Source organism: Marmota monax, unplaced genomic scaffold (genome assembly GCF_021218885.2).
Source record: "Marmota monax isolate L192 unplaced genomic scaffold, Marmota_monax_Labrador192_F-V1.1 WCK01_AAM20220418_F8-fsc00049, whole genome shotgun sequence".
Classification (NCBI taxonomy): Eukaryota; Metazoa; Chordata; class Mammalia; order Rodentia; family Sciuridae; genus Marmota; species Marmota monax.
Window position 1 is genome coordinate 5208176 of NW_026694221.1, and position 24165 is coordinate 5232340.

General features: G+C 31.7%; 1 pseudogene; it reads left to right on the forward strand.

The window, feature by feature from the left end:
• Positions 1-1571: 1571 nt before the first annotated feature.
• LOC124108124 (MORN repeat-containing protein 5-like) lies at positions 1572-18005 on the forward strand (annotated as a pseudogene).
• Positions 18006-24165: the final 6160 nt, after the last annotated feature.

Genomic DNA, 24165 nt, shown 5'->3' on the forward strand with positions numbered 1-24165 from the left:
CATTTTTAATTCTACTTATGCTGATTTATGAACAATAACAATAGATTCGCTTGACACTTTATTTTCTTACTTTCAAAGCTTGATCTAGCACTCCTGTTAAGTATGTTTTCTATTGTCTCCATGGAATACTGATTCTTCCAAAATTTCAGTAAAAATCACAATCATTATGTGCATTTTAAAAGTCATTTAACAAAATATTAAAATTGAGTCATGATGTTGGTTATGATAAGCACATTTGTGCTCATATGTATATGCATATGTAATGAAATCTACAAATGTCATAAAATTTCAGAAGATTAAACACTTCAATTTAAATGCTTCATAAATCAGTGATGATAATATATGTAGCTCACATCATGAGAAGAAACTTCAGAATATATTACATATTTATGGTAAATATGAAAATATTATAAAATAAATTTAATGTTCCATCTACTTGTGATGAAAAATAGTATCCTATACTTTCTAGTCTTAAATATTTTAAGTCTTAACCATTTATTACTGTGATGGTCTTTGATAATGTATATAATAATCTTATTTTTATGTCTTTAGACCCAGAGTTCTTATTCAGTTTGGTAGTGGCATCTTTGAGAAATGAGTCTGATTATACAAGAAAATCTATTAAGGTTTGTTGAAATTAATGTGATATATGGAATATTATTGATTAAAAGCCTAGGATATTTGTCCATGTATCAGATTTTTAATAATTAATTTATTAATGTCCCACCATAACTTTTTCCACTTTCACTTATTAGAAGTAAAAAAATCCCAATAAAAAAAAGGATTTAGGCCTGATTCCAAAGAAACACCCTATATGTTGTACAGCTAAGAACTTCAAATTTAGCATAAGTTTACAAATAAGCAAGAGAGACAAGTCAAAGAGGGAAAGAGGGGATCTACATTTAGAATTTTTAATTATAGGTGAGTGCACATACTGGACTCAGTAGAATTCCTTACCTTTTTTAGGATAGTCCAGGAAGCCAATACAATGATCAGCAAAGTGATCTTTAATTGAGGATAAATTCAAACTAATTATTCAATAGATATTCGGTCCTTTTTGTTATTTAAACCAGATTTTTTTCTTTTCCTAAACACATTTAAGAAGTGACTTTGTGATTCCCCAAAAGGCTCAAACTACCATCCAAAGAAAGCACGTTAGAGTATATGCTCTTTACTCTCTTGCTCCTGGATCATTCTCTCTTGTCTGTGCTGTCAAAGAGATCTTTTTAAGATATTATAAATCACATCCTTCACTCCTTAAGCCTCCAATGTACTTTACTAAACTTGATAAAGCATCTGAACTCCTTACTAAGCTCTACAAAGCCCTTTATGAACAGTTCCTTGACTAAGTCTCAGTTACAATCTTAAAGACAGCATATTTCTGCTATTCTCACCAAACTTCTTTTTATTCTTTTTAAATAGTATAAGAAGAAGGAGGAGGAGGAGGAGGAGGAGAAAAATCATATTAGAATTAGCACATTGGCCTCAGTTTATCTGATTCCAATTTTGCTAGCAGTATCAGAAGCATCATAAAGAGGATATAGTTGACTAAATGCCTTCTTCTTTCCATCATGCCTTATCAGAGCAATGACCTTGTCCACATAAACGTCATAGAGCTTCTTAGCTCACAGTTTGACTTGATGCTTATTGGCTTTGGCATCCACGATGAACATGAGTGTCTTGTCATCTTCTGCCTTCTTCATAGCAGATTCAATGCTCCAGGGAACCTTAACCATAGCATAGAGGTCAAGCTTATTTCTCCTGAGGGTGCTCTTCTGATATTCAGAGTGACTCAGGAGTCTTATTGTCTTAGGCTGCCAAATATGGGTGACTTGTGTATCTTACTTTTTTGTGGCTGTGCATACATTTACACTGTCTTCTTGGCCCTTGAAGCCTCAGCTTTGGCTTTGACTTGGGGAGTTGCAGGAGGTTGCTTTTCTCTTTCAGCATCATCTTGGTGAAAAGAGTCCTCACTGTGTTTCTTAATGCTACCCTGCTCTCTGATGTTCAAATAAGCTAAATTCAACATAGTTTAGGATTATTGCATTGCTTCCTCTTTTTCATGGAAGGCTCTAGCTCCAAATGTTCATCTGTATGTGCATTTCAGTTCATTAGGAGAACCTAAGTAGACATTCACTTCTATAGCCCAATTTCTTCATTCAGATACTGCTTTATCACTTTCACAGAATTTGCAAGCATATGTGATAACATTTATGGTATTATTTTGATTTATTGGTTATTTATAGTCCCATGCTACCAATACTACTAATAATAATATGGCATGCACCAAGGAACAGATGATCGACTGTTGCTTTGCTACTATAACTCAGCACCAATAATAGTGTCTGACCCATAATAGTCAATTATAATGACTTTCACATGATTGAAAGAATGAGAAACTAAGACAATAAAAGCTGAGCACATAGTTTTTTGATTGACTAGTAGAACAATGTGAATTAAATTAGGTGAAGGAGTAATTTTCGATCCTCAATATCAGAGGATCCTGTGTTAGGGTTCACCAAGGCTGAGCCATTGAGAGGATGGATGACTGTAGATGCAGTAGTACTCTCATTTTTCAAGCTGAGTATATTTAAAAATACACTCAGGTATAAGATTTGTTGGAGAAAAATGGTTCTGCTTATTGAAACAACAATAATATAACAGTATGTTAAGAACATCAATGTGCAGGAATGTGTGCAATACCCATAACTTTACCAGCCTACATCATTTTTTTTCTCCTTCGACTACAAATTTAAGACATTCAACAATATTATGTTCAATATTATTTCCCTGAAAAATCACTTATTTATATCTTAGTTTTTATACAATTTCCTTGGCAATATGAATATATACAAATTATGGATTTATGCACAGGTAATTATGGTACAAATATGTTTATAATTTGTAGATTTATTCAAGAACACTTAACTGAATATAAGAGTCTTGTCCCTTTGGAAAATGAGCTGAGGAAGTACAAGTTGGTAGAGTTAACTGCTGCTTTAATAGTCAGATATGTTGTATAATGAAGACCCTTCACACAATTGCATTAATTACTCTTTTTGTTTCAAGGCCATTAGGTGATGGATGATCTTCAAGAAGTGTTATTTCAGCTGGATATGGTGGCATACACCTGTAATCCCAGCAACTCGGGAAACTGAGGCAAGAGGATTGTGAGTTCAAAACCAGCCCCAGCAAATTAGTGAGGGCCTAAGCAACTTAGGGAGATCTGTCTCTAAATGAAGTATTAAACAAAAAAGCTGTGAATGTGGATCAGTGGTTGAGAACCCCTGGGTTCAATCTCTGGTAACAACAACAACAAAAAAATCAGAATAATTCTGTAAAGGACATATTATTATTATTTTCATTTTAGGGATAATCCATAAAGTTTGACTCTTGAGACTTTATTTTTTACCATACCATTTAGTTATAATTTAAATTGTGTTAAATATAATTTTAACCAAAATAACTAAAGTAGTAAACTTGCTTAGTAATTTTAAAAGCCTATTAAAAGTTGGGACAGAATTTTTTTCCAAGAAGCATCTTTAGCTCTAATATAGATAAACTGAATCTTATATATAATGATTATTACCAAGAATATTAAATAATCCAACTTATATAATTATAGAGCAGTCACAAAATTTTATTCATATGCACAAACGCACACACATAATATATAAGTATATATACAAATATATATTATATACATATATTTGGATTTATATAAAACACAACATATATATACACACCTGTTTATATATACATGCATGCATAAGATTACTTTTCAGGACAAGTAGTAGTAAAACAAAGATTTTAGACAGTCTGTTATTTCACATCATTGAAAAATACATTTAAAAGGATCATCATATTCACAAGTATTTATGAAGAAATTCATGGAGACAAACTTACAGAATTTCATTTTCAGGGCATCAAAGAAAGACATGATTCAAAGAAAATCAATAATTGGAAATCACTAATGTGCATATGCTCATGAGGGAGGTTTTAGGAATCTCTATCGATAAAAACCTAAGTCTGAACAAAGGTCAATCAATCTAAAACATATATAAAATCATTTTTTCCTGTTAAATGCTGGAATGAGAAACACAGGATTCCACTGAGAACTACACGCACATTTTGGATGAAATTATAATAAATTAATAGAATGCAATTTTGGATGAATAGTGTAAATTCTTGTTTAAACTCCACAAAATTTTCTGTTTATTGCAAGATAGTTTCATTACAGGGACAAGAGGGCCTTCTGCAGTTTAGCACACAGCTGAATGGGAATCTCAGCCAGACGCCAGAAGGGCCTTCTATGACAGCAGGAGCTGAAGTGAGACCAGATCATAAATTATAGCTACTGAGGTTTCAGTTACAGTTGCCAACATACCAAGCAGCAACTTGATGGCCAACAGATAGTCCTAGAGAAAAGGAGCCCAGATGTTTCCACTTCACAAAATACTCTGTTTCATGACCCCTGCAAAAATAAAATCTCTCCTCCAAGACACCCTGACACTATAATGGAATGCAGCTATGGAGGAAGCATGAAAGATCAAGAAATCTCAGACACAATCATTTTTATCCTCTTTTATAAAATTATTTTAATGATCAGTTCAATGTTTTAAACCATATGAGGATAAAATTTAAACATTATATTATTCTAAGTGATATTTATGGGCATAGATAAAACATGAGATTAGTTCAAGACAAAAGTAAAGTTGGTATAATTTTCTTGAACAAGTAAATTTTGTGGTCATTTTTTCTATACTTGATGTACTTATAAGTTTTCATTGGGCACAGTTTTACTTTGTGAGTTCAACTTTAAGCAAAAACTATTCTAAAATATTAGCATTTATTACTGATGTTTTGCCAAATGTTTGTGGAATTTTCAGCTTGTTGTTATAGAACAAGGCCATAGCAATATGTAAAAAAATAAAATAAAATTGAGTTTTACAGAGAGTTTCTGCAAGTTTTCATAATGGGCTTGTGAAAAAGATTATTTTTAGTACATTTTTCTGATCTTATGACATTTTAGTCATCCTCAAATTTCCAACTGAAAAGTCACCAAATATATTATTCATTTGTTTTTTACATAACCAACATTTATTAATTTTGCACCATGTACACAAAACTCTCCTTATAGACTGAAAACACAAAGATAAATGTAATACCATTATTAATCTCAAAGGGGCCCATATCACTGGGTCTGTGGTCACTAAGTTATACAAATAAGAATAATGCAATGAAATAAGGTCTGTTATTGAGTAAAGTTCAAAGTGCCCAGAGAACAGAATGGGAGAACAATATTGCTTTAACTGCTTAGAAGTACTTCAAAACGTAGATGACTTTGAATTGTACCTGAAAGATAAATAATATTTTAATAACAAAAAAATGATGACAATGTTGTTTTAGTCCATGAAAGTAGCTGGTAAAGAGGCACAGTACCATGAAGAAAATGTGTATTTATGAAATATTAAATAAATCAGTGTGCCAGATATATGGGAGTCAGGGCAGTAAATGACAGGAGGAACAACTGGAAAGGGACCCAGTGACTGGACATGCCCACTAAGCAAATGACATCAAATCAGAAATTGCAAATTATTTAATACTAAAATGATAGAATGCTGCAATTGTTTGAGCTGCCTGGATTCTTATTGTTCTTCAAAGTATGTCCCTTCTCTCTCAATTATGATCATCCTAAAATGTGTATTTATTAATAATGGGAGATTTGTTTTACATTTTGTTATTATTAGACTTAAAATGGTCCCCAAATTCCCTATTATATAAGAGACTTTGCAGTGATCCATTGTGTTATTAAAAAAATTAATAAATGAATAAAATTGTACTTATTTATGAGGTTCATGTGATGTTTCAAAACATATGTACAATGTTCAAATCAAGGTAAAAATCTAATTTTTCCAACATTTATCATTTCATTATGGTAAAAACATTCAAAATCATTTATTCTAGCTTTTTGAAATAGGCTTTAAAATACCGTTATCTATAGTTACCCAACTGTGCAATAGCACACCAGAACTTCTTACTCTTAACTTAGGACCCATTGCTCCTTTGTATAGTATGTAAGGCACTTCACAATCTGGCAAGGCCAGCTTTTCGTGGACTTCCCACTTTCCTCTCTCCCACACATTACACTCTAGCCTTAGGGAAATCTGGCTTTCTAGTTCTTGCTTCAACTCAGTCTAATTATCACTTCCTCTTTTAAAGCTTCCCTGGTGCCTTTAGGCAGTCAGTCACACTCCTCTGTCTGCTCCCATGAAAGGAAATAATTGGCTGTCATTCAAGGATCTTATGGGTAGTATTCCAGTATTGAGACAGATGCTGGATTCAATAACCTCAAAGGTCATTTCCAATACTTCATTACTTTTCTGCAAGGTATTCTACATAAACACTATACATCAACAAGCACAATTAGAAACTGAAGTTTTGCATTTGCCCTTCAAACAAAATAAAATTGTGTCTCACTGAACCTATCAACTACACTTATATTTTAGCTTAGGAACTTCTCACAGCTTCCAGAATGGTGGCACTACATTTTATATTAGATGTAGATATACATATTAATATAAATAAATAAGTACTAGATAGCTCTATTGTCTATAATGTATATTATAGTATAAATTGGGGTATAAGTTGGCTAAGCTGGCAATAAAAGTTACACAAATGGAATCGCTTGAACAACAGAAAATTCTTGCCTCAGAGTTCTGGAGCCTAGAAGTCCAAAATCAACATTTTACGAGCATTAATTCCTTCTGACAGCTATGAAGGAGAATTTGTCCCATGCTTCTTGCCTCAATTCTGGTGGTATGCTGACCATCTTTGTCAGGATTTGACATGTAAAACCAACACTCAATCTTTGCCTTCATCTTCCCATGGCATTTTCATTGTGTACACTTCTGGATCCAGATTTCTCCTTTTATGAGGACATCATTCTTATTGGATTAGGGAGCCATTATACTCCAGTGTGACTATTTTAATTAATTACATCTGTAATGACCTTATTTCTATATTACGCTATACTATGAAATTCTAGGGTTTAGAAATTCAATATTTAATTTGGAGGGAAACATTTTCAAACCCACAACATATACACACATATAGTATACTATTAAAATACTACTATATTAGCCTATATTTATACTATTTTAATACTATTTAGACATAAATATCATATATAAATAATATATAGAAATACACATCGTCATCCTAGATAAATATATAATTATACTTTAATTATGTAGCTATAGAAATGATTGAAAGATATGTAATCTATAAGAAACAGACATCATTGACCAATTTCAGACAAAATCTGTGAGTCAATTTACTGTGAGGTTCCCTGAGATACTTCCCAAGAGAATTTTTTTCCTTAAACTTTCCTTAATCAAATAATACCTTAAAGAGAAATGCACAAATTTTGTTAAGAAGTATGACGTATTAATAGTACCTTACTCGATGGGTTTACAACACTAACTTAATTTTTTTTTCTTTTCCAGGTAAACTTCCAATTGAACATGATTTTAAGGCTACAGCTTTCAAGACTGCAATACTATGACTATAATTTTTTAAGAATTATGGTAGTTGAACCTGCCTGTAATAAGTATATACCTCCATTTCCTTCTTAAAGACATGAACAAATGGGAAATTTTTGATAAAGTAACATTTTTTTTTCCTTTTTACATTGGTAATTAATCCTGCAATGACAGTTTAAAGTATAGGTAATACAAATCAATATTTTGTCTTATTATGTAGTCGTGTGTTTTGTCATTTGCTAAAACCTATTCTAACTTGATCTCCAAAAATAACTAATTGCATATGAGTTGATGAAGTAAATAATGCTGCTTAAGAGTAATTGAGTAGTAAAAAGTTACAATATCTTTAGTGAAGTTGGTCTTGTACTCTCCTTTTTTTGTATAAGCTAGACCTTGTCCCCTTTACCTTCTTTCCCAAAGTTTCAACCAGAGTTTGAAGAAGCATCTAGAGTAGTAAAATTTATATTATTTTTAGAATAATTACTTCATATAACAACAAAGCCTTTGTTAACTGAGGCGAGATTTTAATGTTTGTCTCCATTGGGACAAATTCCTTTCCTCAAAATTTATTCAATCATGTACATATACACAAACATCCTTTATGGCCAGTCCAGTGGTATATAAGCAATAAGTAATAAACATGAGTATTGTGCATATATGTAAATCATTATTTGTGATAGTATGGCACTAATTGCTTGCAAGAAAACACATTTGTATCTAAGTTCTAGTTTAGGTTTTAACAGATTCCTACTGCATCACAGTCACATTTTTCTATTCTTGATTCTGTCAGTTATTAACTTCAAACCTAAACTTTCCTCCTTCACATAACAGGGATGGATTATGATATTTTTTGTGAAGGAGGCAAATACTTCAAGAGATAGAGTAAAAACTCAATTGAAAAAAAAAAAAAGCTATCATCATCAACATCACCAGTAGCAGCAGCAGCATGGTCATTTAATTTGGGAGCATTTATTTATTTATTTAATACAGGAATATTTATTGGGTGGCTAATCCTTGAAATTAAAGATGAGCTGAATGTTGCAACAGCTGCCCTCTTGGGTTTAGGAGCTGATCTTTCACGGAATCCATGCCTCAGTCTTCAGTATACAAGTTTTAGGTGCCTCACTCAACAAGTCCAGTGGTATTTCATCTTGTCACGTTGGCACTCACTCCCCTTGGCAATCACTCCACTAATGTTTTCTTCTGTGATTGGCAGGATAGGTCAACTGTTGGCCTTGGAGCCACAGGAGCGGCACAATTTGTGCATCTTCTTACCATGCAATGACATTCGCTTCATCATCTGGCTTCTGCATAGAGGCCAAAAAGTGTTTTGGGGGTTTTGTTTGCCAGACTGGGTATTGAACCCTGGTCCTTAGGCATGCTAGGTGTGTGTTTGACCACTGAGCCACATCCCCAGCTCTATCGTCATTTCCTTCTAAAAAAATATAAACCAAAATATGAAAAATGCCTACTTCTTTGGAATTAAAAGTGATCATTTCATATAGTATTTTAATATACTTTTCAAAAATTTTAAAAGACTGAACTACAGTATTTAGTTAGTAAGATAAATAATTGAAAGTTTAAAAATTTAACAGAATTAATCTAATTGTGTTAAACAGATATTTATTACTTAATATAATGTAAAATAAATTTTATATCAAATCAAAATATATATAAAGTTATCATTTATTATCACTATGTTACACACATGTTATCATTACTTTTTTCACTAAAAAATCTGAAAATCTTGAAAATTTTAATATAATATGGGCAAATGATATTTATTACTTACTTTTTTTCTGATTTGTTGACAGTGGAACTTAGAATTATGTAATGGTTTTCAATTGGTAATGTTCTTCTGTTTTTTATTTTTGCACAATAAACCCTGGTTTAAAATACTTATAAAAGATTATCTTTGCCCTTATAACACTGTTTATCTTGCATCCTCATTTTTCTGAGCTTCACTTGCCTACACCAGGATTTATGGATAGCATTTACTGGAGTACACTTTTCTATCCCTTTACTCCTGACTTTCCTATGTCCTCTGCTTTAGATATTTCTCATAAAAGAATGCACATCTAAATTTTAGCTTTTAGCTGATGGAAGATTTTTTAATCATCTAATATGGAGTTAAGCCTGTTTACATTTGTTCCAGTGATTGACAGTTTGAAGAGTTTTATGCCACTTGCATTTGACACAATTTCATTTGCTTATGTCCTATTTTCTGGCAAGTTAGTCAAATTAGACAAACTGGCGGGATCTTAGAAAAGGATCTAAAAGAAAAATCAAGACCTTACCACAACCAATGATGTTCTATTTAGAAAGAGCTAATAGACAATTGGAATAATAACAGACAATTGGAATAATTGCCAGAACAATTCAACAAAAGTTCGAGATTATAGAAAAATTATATGTGAAATTAGAGAACATATTTATATGCTTATGAAACAAGGAACATCATTGACAGTAAAAATTGCAATATTTATTTAATTTTAAAATTGCAAGGTTATTTTCTTGTTATTCTCCCCTTAATTTTATTTTTTTTAAAAAAATGTAGATTTCTTCCTACACCTTCAGTTATTGTCATTTCAACTTAAATCTATGTTTTTTCTAACAAGTGCTTATATTAATCAATTCCTTGTTTTTTTATCCAAAAGAAGGCAAATAGTATTACATATTTTAATTTCTTATCAACATTTTCTTTCTCCACATTCCATTTTTGCCCATTATTTACTGCACATTTATTATTATATATATTGATTTTTTCTATTTTCTCTTTTTGTTATAGATCTCATTTTTTATTTTTAATTCTTGGTAAAATTATTATTAGGCTTTACCTATATTTGTTCATGTTAACTTTTTATCTTATGTTTGCATTCATCTTTTTAATTGTGGAAGCACATCTTTTATCCACATGTCTATAGGAGTCATGTTTCTAAGTGATTATTTAAATTTATTTTCAAAGCTGCTGTATCAAAATAATACCTGCTGTTCTGACAGTATTCTTCTGTAGATAATCTGAATATGTCTCTCTGCTGGACTCTAGAATATTCTCTCTGTCCTGGTGTTCGGCAATTTTACTATAATGTGTTTATTCTACTCTCAGTCTGATAATTCATAAGTTTTTTCATTTTAGAATAACCTCAAGTGTTATTTTTTCAAATTCTTCCTCTCTATCATTCACTTAATTTACTCCCATTTATTTTTCATTTGGAACTATATTAGAGAACCCCATCATAATCTACATAACCCCTCACTTCTGTTTCATGGTTGTTATCTTGTTATTCCCCCACAGGATATTTTGGAACATTCTTTTTTTTAGCCTTTTAAGTATCTAAATATCATTATTTATAGATTTAAGTAGTGATATCTAAATAGTGATATTCAAATGTTTAATAACAATTTTAAATATCACTGAATATCTTTACATATATTTCAATTTCAGTGTTTCTCAGCCTTCATCCTGTCATAGAATACATAGAAGACATTAATACTTGTAAGGTTCACTTGGGTAAAAGACAAGTCTGCTCTTTCCAATTGTTATTTTTAAATTATTAGTGGAACAATTGATGTTATTTCAGTCATGTCTACATGATTTATAACTAGTGCTATTATCCAAGTATAGTCACTAATATCTTTCAATTCATCGATTTTTAATAAAAGTATTTTTGAAGCTAGGTGTAGGGGTGCATGATGGTCATCTTAGTTATTCATGTGGCTGAGACAATAGGTCCACTTGAGTCCATGAATTCAAAACCAGTCTTGGCAACATAGCAAGTCCTTCTCTCAAAAAAATAATTCTTTTATTTTAGAAAGATATCTGTATTAAAATGGGTATCTATATCAAAGTGACATGTTATCATTATGGATAGTAATCATGTTCTTCAAAGACCATATCTTTCTATTTATTTTGTTTTATTGGCAGCAAACATGATGTTGACAATTGCTTTTCCAGCTAGTAAAAATAGTTTTTTTCTGTAAAAAGGAATGTCTAGACCAGGAAAAATCTTGAGTGAACTCAAGTTTCTCTTCTCTACCATGCTCCTGCTCTTCTTCCCTGCCTCCACCCCCTGAAACTTTCCAAGCTAATATGTGCTCAACCATCAGGCAGAAAACCTGAAAAGAATTTCTGGAATTTAGCCCGCCAGTTTGTCTAATTTGACTAACTTGCCAAGAATTAAAAATGGCACTCGCCCCTGGGCCTTCAGAGTGGTCTCAGGCCTGAATATCAGGCACTGACTGGGATGTGGACAATGCTCACTAGCTGGAGCTTTGAGGTGAGGTGGGGCTTACCAACTAATTTGGGCCCATGATCTCTTTGCCCTTCCTTTTTTTAAAATTAAATAAATGGATCAAAATTAAATAATTCAAGCCCTGTCTTCAAAATTAAAAAAAAATATTATTGTTTAGCAAAAACAACAAATCCCAAACTTTTTTAACCATTAATAAAAATTAGTATGGGCTGGAGTTGTGGCTCAGTGGCAGAGCACTTGCCTTAAACTGGGTTCTAGCCTCAGCACCACAAGAAAATACAACTAAAAACATATTTTAAAAAATTAAAAGAAAAATAGTATGACTTTTATTTGAGCTCTTAGTTGCAATACAATGTAAATAGCTTATTAACTTGGAATCTGATATTCTTGAGGGGTCCTCATACAAGATTTAAAAGATTGAGACTTTTTCTGCCCATAACAGATATTTTTTTATAATAATTAAAAAAAATATTTATATATAATGCCCAGTGCTATTGCAGATATAAATATGCAATGTCAGATCAATGTTTCATTTGTTAAATTTCTAGTAAATTGTTTAACTTGAGAACAAAAAGAATGATTGAGGCACACCGAGGTATATTTATGTATGCTGAGCTTTCTTCCTTTGTTCCTTCTTTTCATTTTCTCTCCTTTTCTTACTTCTTCCTTCCTACTTTCCTTCCTTCCTTTCTTTCTCTATTCCTATTTCTTTGTTTCTTTTTCTTACACTTATGTTGATCGTGACTTTAATCACTAAAATTTAAAAATCATTTGATGGATCTTGAAGATATGTAAATACTAATTTATATTAAATATAGATAACTTGAGTAGAAATGTTTGGACTTTAGAGACCATTTTTTTAAAAAGGTAAAGTTTTTTAAAACTGCAATGAAAATTTTGAATATCTAGCATGTTTTAAACAAATTAAAATATACTGAAATAGTAACTTTGTATAGTTCAATAAATATTATTCTACAAAATCATATATATATATATATATATTTATATATATGTATATACTTATATATGACAAAATACTATCAAAATCAATTTTAGGAAGTTTGTTTTATGTATCAAAAGCTAGTTTTTTAGTAATTAACCTTTTTTAATTTCTCAAAAGTAATTCATTAATAATTTTTATCAAATATTAGTCTATGGCTAATATTGAGTAATTAAAGAAATAATGTGAAGAAAAGGATCTAAAAGAAAAATCAAGACCTTACCACAACCAATGATGTTCTATTTAGAAAGAGCTAATAGACAATTGGAATAATAACAGACAATTGGAATAATTGCCAGAACAATTCAACAAAAGTTCGAGATTATAGAAAAATTATATGTGAAATTAGAGAACATATTTATATGCTTATGAAACAAGGAACATCATTGACAGTAAAAATTGCAATATTTATTTAATTTTAAAATTGCAATATTTATTTAATTACTATACCAAGTAAAGTGAAATATTTGACTGTGTTAGTGGTCTGAAAGTTTCTTCTCAAAATTCATATGTTAAAATTAATTGCTAATTAAATAGTATTAGGAAATGAGCCTTTGGGAGGCAATTATGTCATGAAGGCACAGTCCTTTTTAATGTAACTAGTGCCTTTATAAAAGAGGCATCAGAGTGCTGTTTTGATCCTTCTACCATGTGAGGGTGCAGAGAGAAGTCTCCATTTATGTGTCAGGGAAAAGATCCTCAACACCTTAGTGCCAGCTTGAACTTGAACTTCCCAAAATCCAGAACTGTGGGAAATACATTTCTGTCCTATTCATCATCCAGTTTATGGAATTTTGTTATAGCAGTTCAAACTGACTATGACAAATTAGAGATCAAGGAGGGGACCATGCAGTGTGGCCAATACAGAGCACTATCTTGTGGTAGGGACCAAGCATAAAGCCACACAGGTATACATGAATTATGAATTCAGGCCCTTAATAAAGGAAAAACGATATATTTTAAATAAATGTCAAGTCTAAATTTCTAATGGTTATGAAAGTACTTTAAAATTTAAATTTATGAACATTTGTATCTCATAATAAAGTATAACTTACTCAAAAACAACATTGTCAGGAAGCTCTGAGTTTCTTTATCTTTAAAACTAAAAGCTGAATTTTTAAATTAAAATAAAAGACAGCTTTTATTTCCAGATTTTTGTAGCATTTTATGCTTGTTTCATTGGAACTATTTTGACCCAAACTCTTTGAATATTATAATCACACTACTGTCAGTATCCTAGAATCAGCTCAAATGTTTAGATTTGATCAAACTCTCTGCACACGGAGCCTGTGTTGGGTATGTGTGAGACCTTGCCTTTGATTTTATTTCCCCCATTGGGTTTCTCCCAGCTTAAATTAAGTTTCCATCTCTAGAGAAGAACATCATGTAATCCCTTACCCCTACTCCTCCTCCCTGAAGGGCGCCAGGCCAAAGGGTGCCAAAGTAAAATGTTTTCTCAACCAATCCTGGAGGGACGCAATGTCTGCTCACTGGTTCCTGAGCCACCCTGCCAATCAGCACCCACCACATCACCAGAGCAACCCTTCTTAAGCTGAAGCTTGCAGGCTCATGCTGCTGCTGCTCTTTTCCTCTCCCTTTCTTCCCCTTCAGGCAACCCCTCAATAAAATCTCTTGGTTGAATCTCCATCTAAGGTGAGTCACTTGCCTTTCAGCCTGACCACCCTTAGTTTTCAAAGACTGTGCCAAAGTTTCAACAAGTGCCAACACCAAAATTTCTAATGTAAATTTTCACATATCTTTTTAGCATGCTGCTACTCTCTACTCTACTTGGGAATTTTGCTACTTTTCCTCGTTTGAGTCAATAGATAGCCTCCTGTAATATTTCCCATACATTCTATGTTTTTTTTGTTGTGAGCTCATCCTCTGCATTAATAGCCTTCCATTTTTTCTCTCTGGAGTGTTTCCACCATTGTCTTCTGATTAATTCCAAACTGGTACTTATATTTGGTAATATACTAAAAGTTTAAAAAGTCATTGTGAATTCAGCTGCTATCAGTCTTCATTTATTTTTTTAATTCAGATCTTTAGTACCAGTCTTTAGAACAATCACCATAGATTTAAAAAGTAATATTTGTTAAAGCATGCACAAAAGTATATAAGTCTTCAATTTAATTCACATTTTTTTTTACTAAAGCTGAAACAGAGTGAAGTTTAATTTTTCAGTCTTTTAATAGTTGATTCTCTTATATATTAGCCTAGATAAGGAACTGTCTTCAACTGAGGTCCTAAATCAACAGACAAATTTGTTCTGGTCGTTATTTATAAGCAAAACAGTTCCTTTAGGGCCCTGGTTTTATTCAGATTAATTTTAACTTTGAGTGCATGTATGTTTTAAATTCCACTTCTTAAGATTCATATTTGCTGCTTCTCTTTCTGTGGGCCATGTGAATTCAACATCAGTTCATAATTTTGGATACTTTTTTTGTTGCTGGTCATTTAGATATCTCCTCTTCTTATTTTTGAACATGAATGTCTAGTAAAAGCTCAATGCACATTTGTTTGCTACAGAAAGTAAGATTTTCCAGCATGTGATTAATTAGTCGTCTTCACTGGAAATCTGAACACTGACTCTATAAATAAAGACACATTTCTCTGAAACAATGTTTTTCAGGTTAGTAAGTGAATTTTGCTTATTTTATTCTTGAAAGCCATAGTTTCTCTTAACAAACTGAATCTTCAGTGTTACCAGAATGTGACAGTCTACCAAGAAAATTTAAAATAAATTAGTTTATTGCATTTTACTCAGAAATATATGTTAATATATTGCTGTATATTTTAAAACACTACAATATTCTCTTGAAATGTGATCCAATCTTATCCAAAGTATAAAATGAAATGTCATTTACATTATGGCTATGATTTGCTGGGGGTTTAATAAAACAATAAAAAATTGACTAAGCTCTCAGAATTCTTCTATGCTGAAATATTTAAGTTCATTTTTACAGTTCAAACCAGGTTGCTATAGTAATGGTCAAATGATAACTTATGATAATGATATTTTTGAGGTGAAATAACAAAAGAGACTAAATTTGCCCAGAATGAATATATTTTCCCCTTTGTCCTAATTAGAAGTCAAATCCTAACTACTTTTTTATTTTTTAGTAAAATATTAGAAAATCCTTAATAATGGCAAATTAGAAACTACGTAAATGCTTTGAAAAATCTTATCTGCTAAAAAATTTCCAATCAATCTTAAATTTAATTTATATTTTCTCATTTCTAAGATCTTCTTTGTTCCTTAGGCTATTATATATGATACATTCGCATACATTTAAAATCATAAAAAGACGTAACACTTATGTTAATTTGTTGTGGAATGCTTATGTCTCTGTGTATATTCTCTTCACAAATGCTTTTTGACATTAGTCTTTCTCTGAAAAAGAATTAATCTCAGCTAATAAAAGTGTTTTAATTCATAATTTTTTTTCCAATTGAACAGCCATGTTTCTTCATTTTCTGTATATGATTCCCTTTAAATTTATTATTTTTCTGTAATGTCACACCCTACTACTACCTTCAATATTTCTGCTTCCTAATAATGGAAAGAAAACTTATTCAGCAATGAGGCAATAATAATTTTTAAAAGCAAAGTGAACGTTTCAAAAGCCAAGTTCTTAGCTTGAAAAGTTAAAACTTGGCAGGCATGCTTTATAGTTCTGATATTCTATCAAATTTTAATAGTTTTAATTGCCTAATTATCTGCTCCAGTGCAATAATAAAGGCTTTTAATATTTCATTTTCTAGTACAGGAAAAGGTATTCCAGTCTGTGCTAGAGAACCTTCTAACCCTTTATTGAATGCAGAGTTGAAGTTCTTTAGTATAATCTTGCACTTTTGTAAGCCACCTCCATCTGTCATCTCACTTTTGTTCCCCCCACCTCCCTCTTTACCCAAATGTTACTTGTTTATTCCAGGAACACCTCTGTTTCTTTTATCTTTTTCTCTTTGGCAGCTCTGGTTTTTATATCCATTTTTATACTCTTCAATAAATGTCTCTCTATTGCTATGTGTCTATTCTTTAATGCAGGCAATAACTGCATTTCTGAATCTTATATGCCTCCCCACGCCTCTGAAAAGTTTTTCTCTACTTCCGATCTTGCCATTAGCACCTCTCTTAATCTGCTGGTCTGTGCTGTACTGAATAGTTAGGAGAGAATCAAAGCTTCTTTTCAGGCACTGACAGGAAGAACTGCCTTGGGCACACTCAGGAGAACAAGAGACCAGGAGGTCAACAATAATAAGAGGATTTAAAGACAACTTCTAGGCACTGAATTCCTACTTAGGAAATTCTGTGATCCATTTTCTGTCTTCTTTATTGAACTGATCAATCTAAGAGAAATAACTTATGAAAAATTTATTTATTTACAATTTCAAGGATTTAATCCTCACACCATGAGTACAAAAGGCATTCCAGTGTTTTATGTACAAAAATACTGTTATGGATACTCAAAATAGTACTATTTTTGTATCCAAGATGAGAACTCTTTCTATTTCCTACACTCCTTTCAGCCCTCCTGTCTATCAAGTTCTTCAGCCTTATTCTTTATTTATGTATTACCTGCTTGTTCTAAAATTTTTGACACTTCACAAATGAAAATGTTTACTTTCACTGAAGTTGGGATCCCAGCATCTAGAGCCTATAAGCGGGCATCTCATAGTACACAGGGAGCAAATACATTGCAGAATATGTAGATGGGAGGATGGAGTCCAAAGCTGAATATATCCTCCCAACCTAACAACATACATTGGAGGAAATGAAGGAACAAGATATGATGGGGGAAATGAAGGATGGCATGTTTCAAGGCGAAGGAACACTGTACTTCCCCAGTGGGAGTATATATGATGCTTGTCTGGGGAAAAGGATTGGCCATCAAAGGCACGTATACATTTGCAGATGGGCTACAGTACGATGCTAATAACTGACACTACTGCGATGGCTATGATGGAGGTTTCACAGGGACATCTGCTTTGGCTTGAAGCCTTCAGGTATCTCTCAACTCATCAACATAGACCCACCTAGAAAAATCCCCCCAGCCACCTACGATTGTGGAGATGGCTTCTACGACCCCAACACGAGGATAATCAAGGATTATAGGTACCACGTTCTGAGAAATGGAGATGATGCTGATCATCCAGCCCTGTCAGAAGGGCTGGGATGAGATCATGGGTCACAGGCCCAAACTGTGAGTTCTGCAGCAGCCTCCACCAAAGGCAGCCATCTGCACTGCTGGCACTGGCTGCCTTCACCCTAGGAGCATGTAATTCTAGAACCTAAATTTTGACTCAGGAATAAAGGCTTTCTGCACTAAAAAAAAAAAAAAAAAAAAAAAAAAGTTTATTTTCATTTTCATTATATGGTAGCAAAAGAACTAGTCAATGGGAATTAGTACTTTGAATATTCTTCTGTGATGATGCCTCAATTATAATCAGCTTTAGAAATGATTTCCTCTTCCTAGGGAAAGGTAATTTTCAATTCTTAAATTTGATAAAAAAACAAAACAGCGTCATTTTAAAAATCATTTATCTATAACACACTATTTCTTCATGAAAAGTCAATGCATTGCTATTCACAGGAAAATAGTAAACCTAATTAAAGATTTTCCTAATACAACTATTCCCATCTTTAAACACAATACATCTCAAATGCATCTCCATAGGTATTAACTATATTACTATCTCCACTTAATTCATGATTAAGGGGGAGAAATCAAGTTCTCTTTATGACTTCAGGAAAATACGAATTGGAAAGTAAGACTTATAACTGAAACCCATAATCAAGTCTCAAAATTTAATTAGTTTTATGTATAGTAAGAACAGAAATAAGAGATTACATATGTCTTCAAATAATACTTTTTTTTCCAAATAATGCATCTGAGAAGAACCACAAGAAAGAATATTTATATGCTAACAATATGCTAAACCAGGCTTAGATTTTGTGCACCATACCTGGCTCATTATTTTACAGATATGTTGAAAACAACTAAGAACATGATTCGTTTGTTTTTAGAAAAAGATTTTTATGAGAATCTTTGTGACAGACCCAAATTGAAAATTAGAAATATAAATGACTAAGAAGACAAGACTTCAGGGCTGGGGTTTTAGCTCAGAGGTAGAGCACTAGATAGGCAGGTACCAGGCCTTGGGTTGCATCCTCAGCAACACATAAAAATAGGTAAGTTAAATAAAGGAATGTGTCCAACTACAGCTAGAAAATAAATATTTAAAAAAAGATTACAATACCTATCAAATAAGAATTTAGTTAAAAACTGAAGAATAGCATTTGATGAGAAAATGTCTTTATTATGGTTTTAGAGATCAGAACTCTTTAGTGATTGATGATCATGAAACTCAAGGTCTGATACTATAAAGGATAAAAACTATGAAATAATATGTAAAGAGATAGCAGTTTATGGAATATTTTACATTTTCTTCCAAAAAATTTATAAATAAGTTAAACATTTACACTTTGTTTTCAAACCATTTCTCTTAAAAAAAACTGAACTAAAATATTTACTTATTTAATATGTTTATTGATGTCATTAACAGTCACCTAATGTGTATAGGCTATCTTAAACTGAACTCTTTTAAATCGGTGAAGAGAAAGCTTTAAACACACATGTGCGCACGCGCACACACCCCCACACCCCCCCACACACACACAAACACACACGTAAACCCTGTGATCAGTTCTAAAATTATGCATTCATAGCTGCATTCAAATTCCAATTTATGAAGAAGAAAACAGAGCTGATATCTTAAATGAACAGATTCCATTTAGCCTCACCAAAGACATGCCAAGTGAGTTTTGCAGGTATATTTTATTAGATTTGTTTGTAAGTTCACTTGTATTCCCAAAAGTGTTGCAATAGTTAATTTTTACACCTAAGCCACAGAGTGAGCTGCAGGGTGGAGTGGTCGCTAAGCAACCTTACCAGGAGAACATTAAGTACCAGATTTTCCTCATTTAAATCTGTTTGAGAGCTAGAGAAGTGAGATTTTTTATGGGAAGAACTTTTCAAGTTGATTTGGCTAAACTAAGCATACTGCAATTTGTATGCCTGAAATCCTGTCAGATTGGCAAAAGCCAAAACAACAGAAATTGCTTGAAGAAAATACAATTGATGCTGTGAGGATTTTTCTCTGAAAGGTAGTCTCAGTTTTGTTCTTAAATAAAAAGACATTTTTCAAAAATTGTAAAAATTTCACATTTGGTGTACTTGTATTCCAATTCCACTTGATAATTTTAAAATAATTATTTTCATTCCAATTTATTATACCATTAAAATTAATCCAAACTTAATCACAGCTATAACTAAATTGAAAAGTTTTACTCTTTCTGGTATATTGAAATAGAAAATATGTAAATTTTTAAAAGGTTCCAGACATTAGCAAGTCAAGGGGAGGAGAAACGTGGGGAAGAGACTGGATAGTTCTTTGATTTTAAAAACCAAACAAATACTATTAGTTTTCCTTACTTTTATGACTTTTAAAAATAATTATTGCCTTCTTTGAATGTCAACATTTTAAGTCACGTGTGCACCTGCATTATTAAAAATGTTTATAATTATTAATATGTAATTAACATTTTTACCTTCTCTGAGATTTACATTAATAGTCATAGCATATATTCATTTATAAATTGTATTTTTCAATAAATAATAAGTTTGTGAAAAAAACCCATAGTTTTGTGTGAGTTATATAGTTTATTAATGTTATTACAATATGTTATATATTATATTATACATTACATATTACAATGCATAAGTTATATAATTATTTGGCTCACTTTAGTAAATAAAGTGCACAAAATGTTAATTATTTGTGTATTAATTATTTGTGTATTTTATTGTTAATGTAATTTGGGAGTTTTAAAAACAATCCTGCTATGATATACTTGTATATGTCTCTAAATATACTTCTGAAAGTATTCCTCACTGTATAGAAGACTAGGTCATGGGTATGCTGTATCTTCAACTTTACTATATACTAACGAATTGGTTTCCAAAGTTTTTCTACAAATAAACACACCCAGCATCTCAGTTGTCAAAATCTTTAAATTTGTTACAACAGAGGTTTTCGGGGGTTTTGTTTGTTTGTTTGTTTTGTTTTGTTTTCTTATTTTGCCAATAGAACAAATCAATGTATATCTCACTGGTTTCAATTGGCATCTTCATGACTAATAATGAAAATGACTATCATTTAATGTGTTTCTAGTCTGTGCCATGCACTTTGGGAGACTGATTGCATGAATGTTTAGTATCTTCACCATTTCTACCTAAGGTGCACGTCCACATGGTACTTCTCCCTGCATGAGGATTCAATTCCTTGGGGCTATTAAAATAATTCAATGTGATTGTCCCTTCTGTGCACAATACTTAAAACAACAACAAAACAAACCCAGTGATTTCATAATTCTTTAATCTCTGTCCTGATGAACAAGGGCCTACAGTGGAGCTGAGATAGCCACTGCGGTCCTTTCTAACTAGTTCTTGTGATACCAGAATGATTTCAGATATGTGGCAGCCAGGAATTTTTTAGAAGGGATAGAAAAAAGGATAAAAAAGAAACTCTCAAGGGAGAGAATGGGTCCTCTCAGAGAGAACAAAAATGGCATGAACCTCCTTCCCTTCAGTTTTATTGGCGTTCCCAGAGAAGTTTCCAAAGAGTCCCACCAAGTCCATCTCTTGACTTTTGACTCACAGCAGGATTGCATCAGACTTCCAAATACCCACCTTGCATGGTAAGTTCCAAGGTAACTCTGGGTCACTTTCGCCCATGCTGACTGGTTCTAATTGGAACTTGTCCTTATAGATTTTATGGTTAGGGAGAATTCTTATATCTCTGAGTTCTGGAATCTTGTCTATGTGAGGCTCATAAAAGTTCTTCTTTCAAGGTAAAATGTGTTCACCTTATCAGCAGGGAAGAACTTTTCTTCAGGCCTGAATTTCTCCTGAAGATAAGGACTGTTTGCTGAGGAATGTAGTATATACTATTGACTTAACCAGGTAAGACTGAAGGTAAATTGCATTTTGAGAGGAAACATGTGGGGGTGACACTGTAGGCCCAGTTTTTAGAATTATCCCCTTAAATCATATACTCAGTACACATTTCTGCTGTTGCCTCTCATAGAGACCAGTAATGATCCAGATGGGTTTGCTATAAGTCTCACCTCCCTAAGACCCCCTATCAAAGGGCATGCAGAGTGAATGAGAAATTTCTATTCTAATTCACTAATGATTCTTATTAGTTATTAAAATAAATCATGGGCACAAGTTCTTGACTATATTAAAGTGTTGGAAATTTTACCTCTATGTTACTATTTGTTTTTCATTCTTCTGTGTTATCTTTTGATAAAAAAAATTCAAATAGAGTTTTTGCTAATTTATCAATAGTAGTCTTTCTATTAAATTCTGTTAAAGAAAGTCTCTTTCTCTTGAAATTATTATATATTAAAACTGTCTGTGTTTGCCCTTCACATTTGAGCAGAACTTCAATATGAATGTCAGTTCTTGAGTCTTATTCTTTATTCATTTGGGGAAATATTTAATTATAGCTTTATATTTAACTACAGATTTGGTTATAGTATCTATTTTTCCATTATTCAGTTTTTATATTATACTTTTCTAGAGATATATTTGCTTCGAATACATTATCTAATTTATGGGCTTAAAAGGGCTTTTAAAAATACTATTCAGCATATTTATTTATAAAATATCTATCATGTGTCAAATGTAATTGTATACTCGTTATTTTATGTGAAATTTACTATAAGTTTATCATTTCTATGATGTATTTTTATAAGCAATTATTCCTTTAATTTTCATTTTTGCATGTTTAATTTTTATATGCTTAATTTTTTATTAACTTTTGCTTTTGTTTCTTTCCTTCACTTTAAATTTAATGTCTTTTAATGTTATTTCCTCATATCTTGTAATTGGATGCTTATCAAGAAGTTTTCAATCTTCTCCCTTCTTTGTTTAAGTTGGTAGGTCTCTTTTTAGAAGTTATTGTTTTCATTGTTGCTATTTTTATGCTGGGGATCACCCATGCTAGGAAAGTACTCTATCATTGACCTACACATTCCATCATGTCAATTTTTAAGAATTTTGTCTATATATTTTTCTATTATTTTTACATGGCCTACCAATTATTGGTAATAGAACTTATAACATATATTAAAATTTCCAACTATTAATTTATATATATAAATATATATACATATATATTTCTCCTTATATTTCAATTTTTATTTTATGTATTTGAATGTTATATTGTGAAATATTTTTTGTCTCTCCCCTGATGTTTTATCTTAAAATAAATTCATCAAATACTACTATCCTAATGTCATATAAAAATAACAAAAATAAGTGCAGCAGCAAACATCTCAATAATGTTAATGACATAATATTTCCAAAGTGTAAATATGTAAAATTTGTCAGCTTAGACTTGCACAGCAAAATACATAATATTGTCATTCAAAATAACTAAAACTTTACCATCAAGAGAACTTCTCTAAAGAAAGCAGTATGGTTTTAATTCAAGAATTAAGCAAATAACCCAATATATTAGAAACTAGGTTAAAAAAAATAATGTGGTGATAATGACAAATTCAAACATGTAGGCAACCTTGAGAAATCAATAATTTCTAATTCACAGAGTAAAGACAAAATACTTTTTATTTAAATTTCAATAGTTAAGCAAGTTCCTTTATCTTTATATATCTTGCTATTATACACATAGTAGGAGCAAAAAGACTATTGTCCGAAACTATTAAGAAATCAGATGCCAATTCCATGTTTTTCTCAGCAAAAGTTTGCTTATGGTGTAATACTTGGTCCATTTTGTAAGATCTTGAAGACGTGTATGTGTATGTATATGTTTAGGTATGTGTGTGTGTTTGTGTGTATAAAACTTGTATTCCATGACTAGACTTTGTCTAATATGTAAAAAAAAATTCAGTGGTTATTCAATAGTATTTGGAAGACTCAAGAGGAAAAAAAACAAAACCCAGTCAGAGAAGAGAAAAAGTATAAATACTTTTATATAAAATTTCACCTTATTTCTAGGGAATGGTAGAAGAAATTCATAGCAGAAACTCCACTGTATGCTTAGAAATTGTTAATTAATTATAGAAAACTTTTGATTTATCCATTTTTTGGTAAAGTTGTATTTTAAAAACAATAAGTGCCAGCCGGAAACATGACAGATTTCTTAACTTATCACCACCTCAGTTTTATCACCTGTATAAACTTTATGAAAAGGCATGACTTTGAATTTGTCTCTTTAATAGTTTTAGGGAAATATAATGCACCTAGGAAGGGAAAGGGAAAAAAATAAACATTGGGCT